The sequence below is a fragment of the Antechinus flavipes genome, chromosome 3 (assembly GCF_016432865.1).
Source record: "Antechinus flavipes isolate AdamAnt ecotype Samford, QLD, Australia chromosome 3, AdamAnt_v2, whole genome shotgun sequence".
NCBI classification, from domain to species: domain Eukaryota; kingdom Metazoa; phylum Chordata; class Mammalia; order Dasyuromorphia; family Dasyuridae; genus Antechinus; species Antechinus flavipes.
In genome coordinates this window covers 157,233,191-157,246,611 of record NC_067400.1, presented here as the reverse complement: position 1 = coordinate 157,246,611, position 13,421 = coordinate 157,233,191, and positions in this window count along the sequence as shown.

The window sequence follows — 13,421 nt, the reverse complement described above, 5'->3', positions numbered from 1 at the left end:
TGTCAAATTCGTGATTGAGAGAAAGAACACTGCTCTTTGAGCCTGGCCAATAAAGTGTCAAACATAATAAAGGGCAAAGGCCAATTCAATAGAATAGACAGTCAATAGTATGTGTACCCAGAAGAAATCTAAACACAGCACTGCTAAGTACAGTCCTGAGTAAACAGTAATGTTACAGCACAGGAAACCTGGGACGAAAGGAGTTAATATAACCATGGAATTAATTGGTACTAACTAATGCCACCTGACAAGCAGCTCTCATATTAGTGGTGCTACTAAATTAAATGGCATGTTGTTTTCAGTTTTGTATATTGCATACAGCTAAGTAAATATTGAAAATGGACTTGTAAGTAATGTCCTAAACTTAATTTTGCATCACAAATACAAACATGCCAAAACATGGATAGTTAAGGATTATACTATTAAAACATGGATCATTAAGGATTATATTATTATAATTATTTGTGAAGTAGTTCTAGGCTTTCTAAAGGAGAGAGATGTGTGTAGGTATAGCTGGACATGAAATAATAAATTGCATGCATATATATATATGAATCATGTGTGATAGATTTGTGAATAGAAATGTGTATTATTTGTATATAGTCTAAATATATAGTCATAAATATATATGTATAATATATTGTGCATAAAATATAGGTGCATATATATTATATACATATGTGTGTATAAGTATGCTACCTCTTACTTTTTCATATTTAAAAGAGTTTCCCTTGGTTTTACAAATGGAGATTACAAGCAAAATTGACTCATAAAGCAATTAAAACCTGTTAAAGGAGAAAGAAGATTACAGAGAGCTTGGTTTTAGACCTAGTTAAACCAGTTTATGCTAACAGATCTGCAAAGTAGAAAACAGAAAGATATGAAATAAATAAAATTTGCTGGTGTGTGGTAATTTTGTTGTAATAGTTTTAGAATCATCATATGTAAACTCTGGCAAAGTACCACCATGGCACTTGATATACTATGTGAAGGAGTAGCAAGGCCTTTAATATGAAATTGGGTAATTTGACTGGACTTGACAAAAATAAATACAGAAAAACATATGCACTGAAAACCTTTGAATTTTAAGGGCACTCAGAGACTAATTTTCAAAGTACTATAAATCAAATTAAGGAAAATTTTTAAAGAATGAAAAGATTATAGGCAACAAGGGTATTGTGAGGCTGAAATTATATGATGGCTATATAAGCACTGTGTAAATGATAAAGTGTTATGTCTACCTCGACATCATTTCTCTCTATATCTGGTAGTAGTAGTGCTAATAGTACTAGTAGTACTAATAGTACTAGTAGTAGTAGTAATAGTATATAGTAGTAGCAATAATAGAGTGATAATAGTAGTCATAGTAGTAATAGTTGTAATTGTAGTAATAATAGCAATAGTAGTAGAGTACTAACAATAGTAGTAGTAGTTGTATTTATAGTTGTAGTAGTAGCAGTAATAGTAGAGTAGGGATATTAGTAGTAGTACTTATTGTACTTGTCATAGTAGTAATAGCAGTAGAGCAGTAATAGTACTAGTAGTTGTTGTTGTAGTTATAGTTGTAGTAGTAGTAATAGTAGTAGCAGTAGTAGTAGAGTAGGAATAGTAGTAGTAGTACTTGTTGTACTTGTCATAGTAGTAATAGCAGTAGAGTAGTAATAGTACTAGTAGTTGTTGTTGTAGTTATAAGTTGTAATAGTAGTAATAGTAGTAGCAGTAATAGTAGAGTAGGAATATTAGTAGTAGTACTTGTACTTGTCCTAGTAGTAATAGCAGTAGAATAGTAATAGTACTTGTAGTTGTTGTTATAGTTGTAATAGTTGTTGTTTTAGTTGTAGTAGTAATAATAGTAGTAGCAGTAGTAATAGTAGCAGAGTAGTAATAATAGTAGTAAAAATAGTTTAGTTGTAGTTGTAGCAGTAGTAATAGTAGTAGAGTAGTAATAGTTGTTTTAATTGTAGTTGTAGTAATAGTAGTAGCAGTAGTAACAATAGCAGTAGTAATTATTGTAATTACAGTTGTAGTAGTAGTAATAATAATAGCGGTAGTAGCAGTAGTAAAATAGTTATAGTAGTAGTAATAGTAGTTATAGTTGTAGTAGTAACAGCAGTAATAATAGTAGTAGAGTAGTAAAAGTTGTTTCAATTGTAGTTGTAGTAGTAGCAGTAGTAATAGCAGTAGAATAGTAATAGTTGTGTAGTAGTAATAGTAGTTGCAGTAATATGGTTGTAGAATAGCAATAGTAGTAGTAGTAATAATTGTTGTAGTTGTAGTAGTAGTAATAATACTTGTAATTGTAGTTGTAGTAGTAATAGTAGAAGTTGCTGTTGTTGCTGTTGCTATAGTTGCAGTAGTAGTAATAGTAATAGCAGTAGTAGAGTAGTAATAATAGTAGTAATTGCTATTATAGTTGTAGTAGTAATAGTAATAATAGTAGAGTAGTAATAGTTGTCATTTTAATTGTACTTGTAGTAGTAATAATAGTAGAAGCAGTAGTAATAGTACTTGTTGTAATTGTAGTTGTCATAGTAGTAATAGTAGTAGTAGTTGTTGTTGCTGTTGGTATAGTTGCAGAAGTCGTAACAGTAGAAAAGTAGTATTGGTAGTAGTTGCTATTGTAGTTGTAGTAGTAGTAGTAATAGTAGTAGAGTAGTAATAGTAGTAGTAGTAGTAGTAGTAGTAGTAGTTATTGTTGGAAGAGGAGGAGAAGTAGCAGCCTATAATTTGAGCTTTCTAACATATTTCTGATGATCTCAAATAATGCTTTTAGAGCAAAACAAAGATGTGAGATGTGCTGGTTAATGTTTAACAACCAGATTTTCAATTTACAACTATGCTCAAAAAGTCATCACACTGTGCACACCCTTTGATCCAGCAGTGTTTCTACTGAGCTTATATCCCAAAAAGATCTTAAAGGAGAGAAAGGGACCCACATGTGCAAAAATGTTTGTGGCAGTCCTTTTTGTAGTGGCTAGAAACTGGACACTGAGTGGATGCCCAACAATTGGAGAATGGCTGAGTGAGTTATGGTGTATGAATGTTATGGAATATTATTGTTCCTGTAAGAAATGAACAGCAGGATGATTTCAGAAAAGCCTGAAGAGACTTACATGCACTGATATTAAATGAAATGAGCAGAACTAGGAGATCATTATACACAGCACAACAAGATCACACGACAATCAGTTCTGATGGATGTGGCTCTCTTCAACAGTGAGATGATTCAAACCAGTTCCACTTGTTCAGTGATGAAGAGAGCCATATACACCCAGAGAGAGAAGCATGGGAACAGAGTGTAAAATTCGACATAGCATTCTCACTCTCTCTCTGTTGTTATTTGCTTGCATTTTGTTTTCTTTCTCAGTTTTTCTTTTTCTTTCTTCTTGATCTGATTTTTTCTTGTGCAGCAAAATAACTGTATAAATATGTATACATATATTGGATTTAATGTATTTTAACATATTTGACATGTATTGGACTACCTGCCAACTAGGGGAGGGGGTGAGGGCAAGGAGAGGAAAATTTGGAACAATTGTCAGTGCTGAAAAATTACCCATGCGTATATCTTGTAAATAAAAAGATTTAATTAAAAAAAAAAAAAAAGAAAAAGAAACAACTGGGCTCTCTGGGTGGAGAGGAGGGCAAGGAAGCACACAAATTTAATCTGTATTATTAATACATTTCTTAAGTCTAGACAATCATCAACACAATAAATCAAGCCATAATTTATAGTTATTAGCTATTTCTGAGGTATAAATGCTCATATTGAAAATTTAACAATCAACTTTTCAGGTCTGTTAGAACTGACTCCAGCAATTAATTAATCAATAAACACTTATTATGTGCCTACCATAAGCCTGGCACTGGTAAAGCACTAGGAATGTGAAAAGAGACAAAAGATCATCTCTGAACTCAAGGGGCTTACAATGAAAAATGGGGGAGACAACATACAAACATATACAAAACAAGCTATAAATAAAATAAACCAGAAATAATCTTAAACACTAGAATTAAGAAGTATTAGGACAGGCTTCCAATGGAAAGGGGGATTTTCTTTGGGACCAAAAGGAAATCAGGGATATCAGTAGTTGAAGTAGAAATGGGAGAACACTTTAGGCATGGGGGACAGCCTAAGAAAATGCCTGGGCTGAGAGGTTTATGGAGTTAGTAAGGGGTAAGAACAGCAGTAAGGTGGGAGGGGGCTATATTGATGAAGGTCTTTGAATGCCAAACAAAGCATTTTTGCATTTACTCCTGGAAACTACAATTTATTTAGTAGGGGGTGATATGATGGAACTTGTGTTTTAGATATTATTACTCCAACTCCCCCCCCCAAAAAAAGGCAAAAACTTAACCACATGCCTCCTTTCTAATTTATAAAACATGACATTGATCAGGATGGCACAGTAGATAGAGGGTTGGGCCTAAAATCAGAAAAACTCTAGTCCAATTCTAGCCTCAGAAAATGTGATCTTGGGCTAGTTAATTAAATTCTGTTTGTCTCAATTTCCCCATCTGTAATGATAGGACCTACCTCCCAGAGTTGTTATGAGAGTCAAATAAGATAATCATTGTAAAGCACATAGCAAAGTGACTGGACACAATAAGCTCTATGTAAATATTAGCTATCATTATTACATATATAATATGATACAATAAGCTCTATGTAAATATTAGCTATCATTATTACATATATGTGTGTGTGTATATATATATACATTATATACATACGTATATATATATATACGTATGTATATAATATATATATATATATATAGGATTTCCTTAATAAAAATAAGGGAACAAAGGATAAAAGTTGATTTTGTACAAGAGACCACATCATAGTCACACAAATAACTGAAAGGAATATAAATTTATTGTGCCAATGGAAACATTTCAATATGAAAAACAAACATGTATATGGGAAGAGATATGAGATCCAGGGAAAAAAAGAATAGTTTTTTGCAGGTTGATCAACAACAATTCTAAAAAATATTTGATTTGCCAGAAGGAAGCATGGCCCTAAAGGTTGTCTTTAAATAAGAAGCCTCCCACACATATGACAACACATAGATTACATAACATCTGAAATTTTAGAAATAAAGTGAGTCATAAAAAGGAGACATATAGTATATATACACTAAAGGTATTCATCAGTACAGGAAGTACACAGAATTTTCAATGATCTCAAGTCACTCACTATGGCAAAAGTCCATCTTTTTAACTGGAATACTTTCCTTATAATGCTCTAATGGCTGTTATAAAATAACCTGTGCTCAGTAGGAACAGAATTGTATTTTTGCCCCAATAGGCAAGCGCAGGCCTGTCTCAGATAAACCCAGTCATGAAGCATCTGGAGGTAGACATGCCTCTGAGACCTAGACACTATGAAAAGAGCAGCTCAGAGAGGAAATGAGACAGAGAAAAGAGCAAGCAGTGCAAGTGCCACAGGTTTTTCAAGAACACAGCTTACATTGGTATAAAAGAAAATAAACTGGGTCAGAGTGAGGTTAGGTATATAATAATAGATAACATTATGCTTTTAAAGTTTTCAAAGCACTTTACATATTTTGTCTTTTTTTTTATTCTCCCAACAACTTGGTGAGGTAAGAGCTATTATTATCATCATTTTTAAGATTACTTGCCCATAGTCACACACATAGTAAGCAACTGAAGATGCTTTTGAACTCAAAGTCTTCTCAACTCCAGGTTTAGTGTTTTATCCACATGTGAATAAGAAACAATGATAAATATATACATAATATATATATATATCCATTTATATTTATATTATATAATATATATATATATATATCTACCAAAGCTATTTGTGAATAGCAATGTATTAAACAGTATTTTCAATCATCCTGGGGTGTGCAGTACAAAAAGTCAATCTTTTTAACTCATTGTGGCGGCTAAATACCTGCAACATATTAACAATCACTTATATGCAAGAAGTGATAGAATGGATACCATTAAGATACCATAGTTGGCTGATTATTTTATGGAAAACTAAAGAGGTGTTCTCATGCATACAGTATTTTTTTCATACATACAATATTAAAAGGCAGGAGAAGATATCAAAAACCTTGAAAGATTTATGGGAAAACATAAGCAAGAATCATGTAAGGTAAGAAGGAATTTTTTTGTTTTGTATTGGCTTTGTAGAAGCTAGCTTAACTAAAAATTTCTAATTTTGAAAAACTTTTCTTCCATTAGGCCTGAAGAAAAGGAACATAAAAATCAATTTTTTGTCCTTATCTTGGTAACTTCAAGTTGTTCAATTTTTCTGTAGTGACCATCGTGGTGGGGGGGGTCTACTTTTCTGTGCTCAGAAGACTGTTATCTACTGTAGAAAACCTTACTAAGCACTACTTGGTGACCCTTAAGTGCCTGTTTTGGCTTCACAAATTCCTGTTCTTTTTCCTTTGTCTCAGTAACTTCAAGATGTCCCAGTTTCTAATAAAGAAATCTAACTTTAAGACATTCTGCTTCTCCCTTTTCTTTTTCAACTGGGATATAAAACTTTTACAATACTTAAACCCTATGAAGCAATTATTTGCTTCAAAGTTAAATAACTAACTGGGTGTCAAATAGAAACCAAGCAAAATCTGAGCACCTGGAGAATATGCTTTATTCCAGAAGAGTTGTGATCACCAATGGAGAGCCAATGATAAAATCCATAAGGGCTTCTAGATTGAGTGGTAAATTTGGTGTCTGAACTAGAGTCAGGAAGATTCATCTTCCTGTGTTCAAATCTGGTCTCAGATACTTATTAACTATATGACCCTAGCAAGTCATTTAATTCTGTTTGTCTCATTTCTTCATCTGTTAAATCAGCTGAAAAAGAAATAGCAAACCATTCCAATATCTTTGTCATGAAAACCCCAAATAGTGTTTTGAAGAATGAGACATGGCTGAAAAAAAAAAATTTCAAAATAATGAAAAAAAATGGTAAGCTTTTTCTTTCATAAAAAGATATTAAGCAACTAAATTTTATTCATTAGTGACCTTTTACATTATCATAAAAAAAATTTAATCATTTGAGCAACTAGACATGAACTTTTATCATTCTTTTGCAATTTTCTGATTTCACTTCTTTGTTTCCTTGTAAATGAGGTAATAGTGGCAAAATGGTCTTTAAAATCAATTCTAGCTCTAAATTCTATGGTGCTTTCACCTAAAAGGTCTATATCAGTATTTCTTAAGTTTTACTGTGTCACAGACCTGTATGACCGTCTGGGGGAGCCTATATCTCAGAATAATGTTTTTAAATACATAAAATAAAACACATAGGATTCCAATTAACCAATTATATTGAAATAATAATATTTCAATATTTTTATCAAAAAAATTTAATTCTAAAAATATATTCATAGATTTCAAGTTAAGAATCCCTGGTCCAGAAGTTCCACAGTAATAATGCTCTAGACCAGTGGTTAGAAGTAACTGAGTATTTCTCAAAGCACTTATCTATCCATATTTGCCATATTAGAACTTAAAGCATCTTGGTGTTATTATGAAAATAGGGGCAGCTACACAGCTCAGTGGATAGAGCACTGATCTTAAAGGCAGGAGAATCTGAATTCAAATCCAACCTCAGATATGTAACAATTTCTAGCTGTGTGTGACCTGGACAAGTCACTTAACCCCAATTGTCTCACACACAAAAAAGAAAGTTTTTTTTTTTGAACTTGAGTCTCCCTTAAATGGGCTGTCAGGGATTCCTGGACCACACTGATAACCATTGCTCCAGACTAGAGATAAAACTCCTGAAATATGGACTGTAAGGACAAAAATAACATATGTGTTATTGTAAGCTCTTCTGTTCAACTTTCAATGAGTTTGCTCGACCAGCTGTTCAGTCTGTTATGAGATTTCACAGGACCATCAATTCCTCATATAGCAAGAGCATAGGGCATTGGGTCTGGGTAAGGAATGAGGGAAGCTACCAAAAAAAATTGCAGGAGGCAAAAATAGCAATGCATGAAATAGGATAAACTAGTCAATTCTGTAACAAAGGTTTTGGTTCCAGTCCATCGTTTCTTGTGCTTAGTTTGTACAGTGAGGGTTATTAATAGTCTGTGGCATTCAAGGGTACAAGTAAGAAGTATAGACAGTAATGATCAAGACAGTTATACTACAGATTAGGGCTTGATTTATTGTTTTGTTGATTGTCTAGATTTAAGGAAGTGATAGAAAAAATGTTAATAATGAATATTAAACTTAAAAGTATGTCATGCATGTATTTTTGGTTGGTATGTTAAACATTTATCAAAACCATCACACTGCTGAATCCTATCTGTACATCTGACATTAAAAAAAAGGAAAAATAAGGTAACAATTTCTATAGAAATCTCAACAGTGAGCAATGTTCATACTACTAAAACCTCAGAGACAAAGACTGTAAGAATTAAATAGAGACTGAGAGAGATTCACTCAAGCCCCACTTGCCAAAAAAGGAAATCCCACACAAGGAGACTCCCCTGGGATGACGTAAATATAAACCAGTCTCTGACTTTGATGCAGGTGAAAACAATGTGGCTTAAGAGAAACCTGTCGAGGGCTTCTCAAAATAGAGGCTGCTGAAATTAAATCAATGTAAATTAGAATTCCGGAAAGGGGGAAGAAATTGTAACAACCCAAAGATAAAGAACAGATGTGTACCCAGAAATTAGGTGACACACTGGAAACAGAAGGAGTGTGTGGGTGTTGCAATTTGAAAAAAAAGGTATGCGGTAAACAGGATGAAACAATGGAGATCTTAAGTTTTGGATGACTGCTTGGGAATATAGAAAAGGGAGAATTTTGAAGGGTGACACTAGCAATTTGATCCCAGCTGTCCTTGGAAAAAGAATATCCTGTCTCCCTTTCAGGACAGCAGTTCATCAGGCAAACAAGTCTCCTGCAGGATTAACATGTTAACTTCCAACTGGTTCTCACACAACCTGTATTAATTAAAGAAAAAAAAGACTTGAAGTATTTCCAAAAGCTGCATTTTTGATTTCCATATCCAAAAAGCAGCTTTCTGATCTATATTAAGTTCCTTGTACTGAGAGAAATGACATCAATATGCCATATTTTTATTTGTAGAGCACTTCAAAGTTGTTGTTTATTTAAGATAAGTAGGCTAATTTGCTTGTCTAAAAGAAAAAAAGACTCCTATTTGAAAGGTTATCCCATTTTATAGATGAGGAAACTGAGGTTCATAGAATTAAGCAACTTGGACAAGGATATATTTCTAGCAGAGAAAGAATCCGGTCTCCTAAACCCAGAATATTTCCACTGTACTATAGTAACTAAAGAAGAATCAGTCCTCTTGGTACAGAATCCCCACTGTAAACTTAAATTAGGTCACCTTGTAAGTGTTCTGACAGTGAATGTTTCCACAGGGTAAAAAAAGAGTGCTTTCTGTGCTTGGTATCAAAGTATAAATTAGTTGGTATCCCAAGTACAGCATTGTAAATGGAAAGAAGGTGGAGAGGGAAGGAAACTGAACAGTTTTGGAATTGAAGTTAGGAGAACTGGGTTTGAATCTCACACATTCTATCTGCTATCAGTGTGATCTTAGCTAGGTCATTTCATTTCTCTGGGTCTCCATTTTTTGATTTATCAAATGAAGGAGCTAACTAGAGGATCTCTAGGGGCCTTCCTAAACTTAAGGAATGATCCTAAATGTAAGATCAAACTTGGCAGCCAACAAGAGCTAAGAAAATGAACCTTCCTCTATTATATGTGGAAGACTAGAAAGGTGGGATATTGCTTCTACTACAGATGTTAGACAATTATGCCAAACTACTATTTTTCCTCTGTTCTATAATCTTGGTTTCTAGGTATGATTCCCTGGATAGAAGATAGATAAATGGATATATTTAGAAATGAATCTTATGCAAAAACAAAAGGCACAAATAAGAAAAGGAATATGCCCTTTCAAGCACACATTGGTGGAAGCATAGATTTAGTGCTGAAGGGACCTTGGGGATCATCTATTCCAACCTTCTTATTATACTGAAAAGGAAACTAGAATTTAAGGAGTATGAGATCAGAGTGCCTAGTTTCATTGTGGTGATGAGTGTGATGTTGAAACCCCAGCTTTCTACTGCTCACTCTTCAGTTGTCCACTTAACTGCCTAAGAAATTTTTCACCATCACAGATGTCTGTTTTAGGGATCTCAAGAAGTGACTTCTGCATGTGTTGTACAATTATAACCAAGGGTAGAAAGGGTGAAAGTGTTGAAATTTGTGGTGGTCAAAACCATTGGGTGGAAATGGATTAATAAAGATAAGCTATCATACTTTTTTGAAGTAATGGCAACCTAACTTAAATTTAATTTTCCTTTTGATTCACGAGCAGTGACTTGGCCTCGGAATAGAAATGAGAGCTAACTGATTTTTCAAAGACCTTGAAAAACATTATATCTGTGTCACTGTTACAAGGTCATCCAATTGTATTCTTTCTTTTTGGAAAAAAAGGAACTTTTTTTATTCTTTGCTTTAGTAAGCAGAAGAGCAGATTTGAAGCCAGATTCTTTCAGCAATTTATTTTCTACTACACCATGTAAAAAAAAAAAAGATTCCTGCAATAAACTACTATAGAAAAAAGGCATTGTTATTGAACCTGAAAACAAATCTTGAGACAACTCCAAATTTTAATTAGCTGATAAGGTTGCTGAACCCCTAAATCTATTAGGGTGCTAGGACTCAGGATCTTTTGGCTTTGGCCTTCTATTTTTTAGCATACTATCAAAGCTGAACCCCTAAAATAACTGCATAGTTTTGCTACAGAGATGTGTTTAATAGGAATTATCAGAATATAGACTATAAAGGAAATCAACCTAATAAGCACTCCAATCTAAATTGAAATGCATAAAACATGCATTATGAACAGTGAGAGGAATCTTTAGCTCAACAACATATAAATCTATCAGTAATAAACTCTATAGAACAAATTCAAGGTACATAATTATTATTATGAAGAAAAGGTGCTAGATTACCTGGTCTATCTATAAAAGTTGAGCCTCATATCAGCCTTTTTAAAACAAATGTAATGTCTATCTATAGTAGAAACTTGAAAGTGGCTCAATACCCATCCACACTGAAAACTGCCAGCAGATATTGGTTTCTGAGTCTAACCCCCATTAAAGTAAACAGAGATCCATCTTTCTCCTCAGAGGACACAGAACTGAATCAAAAAAGATACTCTCTGAATCTAAGATAAGATCTTAATTCCTCCTAACTGCAACCAAGTGAGAAAAAGTTCTATACTGGCAGAAGGTGGTGGTGGAAGAAGAAATCTCTTCTATTTCCCAATTTCTCTATTTAATTAGCCAGAAGTATTCTGTAGATCAGGACTTTTTAAACTTTTTTACACAACCTCAGGTATATATAAGTATATAAAATAAGTATACAAATCAAACTTTTGCTGATGATAAATCATAATTTGTGATCTCCACATTCAGTTATATAATGTCCTGTGGAGTTTAAGAAGCTTTGCTTTAGATCATAACATCACATCATGACATTAGATCTGAGGATATCTCATAATATTCCTCCATCATTCTCATTGGTGGGCTGATGATACAACACTTACAATGGGGGAAGCTAAAGTATCGATTAGCAATTATGGCATTAACAAAGAAAGGGAAGAGCTAAAGAGACCTTGCAACAATAGTAACCACCTGTTACATTTTAATTGTTACTAAGCACAAAATTCTCATTTTTTTGATTCTATTTGTATTTTGCCCTTAACTGCCTTATGCTTTAATCTAATCTTTAAGGCACAAGTACATGTTCACACCGAATTTAAAACATATGTGACTTTGCTCAATAGAAAAGCTTTAAATACATTCAACCAAATACATCTTGTCATTTGAGATTAGAATTAGAGTCCTATATCTTTCCATCTATATCTTTAAGCTTCATCTTGCTGCTGCTGCTGCTCCTGTTGTTTTTGTTGTTGTCTGGTCATTTTTAATCATGTCTAACTCTTCATGACAAATCTGTGATTTTCTTAGCAAAGATTTCCTTTTTTGGTTCATTTTACAAATAAGGAAACTGAGATAAATCGGGGTTAAATGATTTGTCCAGGGTCACACAGCTAATAATGTGTGAGGACAGATTTGAACTCAGGAAGAGGAGGTTTCTTGACTTCAGACCCAACACTCTATACACTATTCCATCTAGCTGCCCTATATCTTTAAACTATCCTTTAAAATATTTATTTCTGTATTTGTGATGACACAAAAGAATAATTGTATTTAACATACAGCAACCCTAAATAATATAAAATTTTTTTCTTTGAATTTGGTTTCTAGCTTTATTTAACAAAAGACTTATAGGAATCCCCTTGTTTATAATGTCAATTCTACAGACTTGACCCATTCCAGACATTATAGAAAAATGCCTACCCTGTAATCCAAAGACTTCCTCAGCTGATTCAGTAGAGTAATAGGAAATTTCATCTAATAGAGAAACAAACCCAGTATGAGTTTTCAAAAACATGCACTGGATTTCCCTTCCCTTCAATATTTATCTTTTAAAATGGTATAGATTTAAAACAAAGAGTTATATACCTTAGGAGATGGCTTCTCCCAAGGAGGCAGTTCTAGGCATAGTTTTTGGATCTGAACGTTAAAGAGTTCATTGCCTCTTTGAGCTATCTCCCTTACAGACTTCACTTAGAACCTCTATCTAGTTAAATGATAATTCATAATGTTAACTCCAATAATGCATGGATATTTGGGTAAGGACAATATATCTTCCCAGCACTTATTATCCTTACTAAAATGAAAGCTGAATATTTTGTACTTCTACGGAATAGCCTGCAATAAATATGGCTTTAAAATAATAGGCATATAATCACAGTTGATTATATTCATATAGATAGTAAAACACTATTCATTCTTTAGGGAGAGATATTTGAATATAGTGTTATTTGCTTCAGATCTATACCATTTGAAAAGAGTCATCAATAGCAACAAACTTCACAAAATTGTCACTTCCTTGACGGGTTCTGTAACATTATTCAAGTTTGATATTTCAATTCAGGTTTTAACATCAGGTTGCTTTGTGGCATTACCATGATCTACTATATGTTCATAAGGTCCATTTAGAAAAAAATCCCTCAATTGATTAATGGTCAAAGGATATGAACAGATAGTTGTTAGATAAAGAAATCAAAGCTATCTACGGTCATATGAAGAAGTGCTCTAAATCACTCTTGATACAAATTAAATCAATTATGAGGTACCCACCTCACACCTATCAGGTTGGTTAATATGGCAAAAAAGAAAAATTATAAATATTGGAGAGGAAGTAGGGAAATTTAGATACTAATGCACTGTTGGTGTTATGAACTAATCCAATCATTCTGGAGAACAATTGTGAACTATGCCCAAAGAGCAACCAAACTGTACATG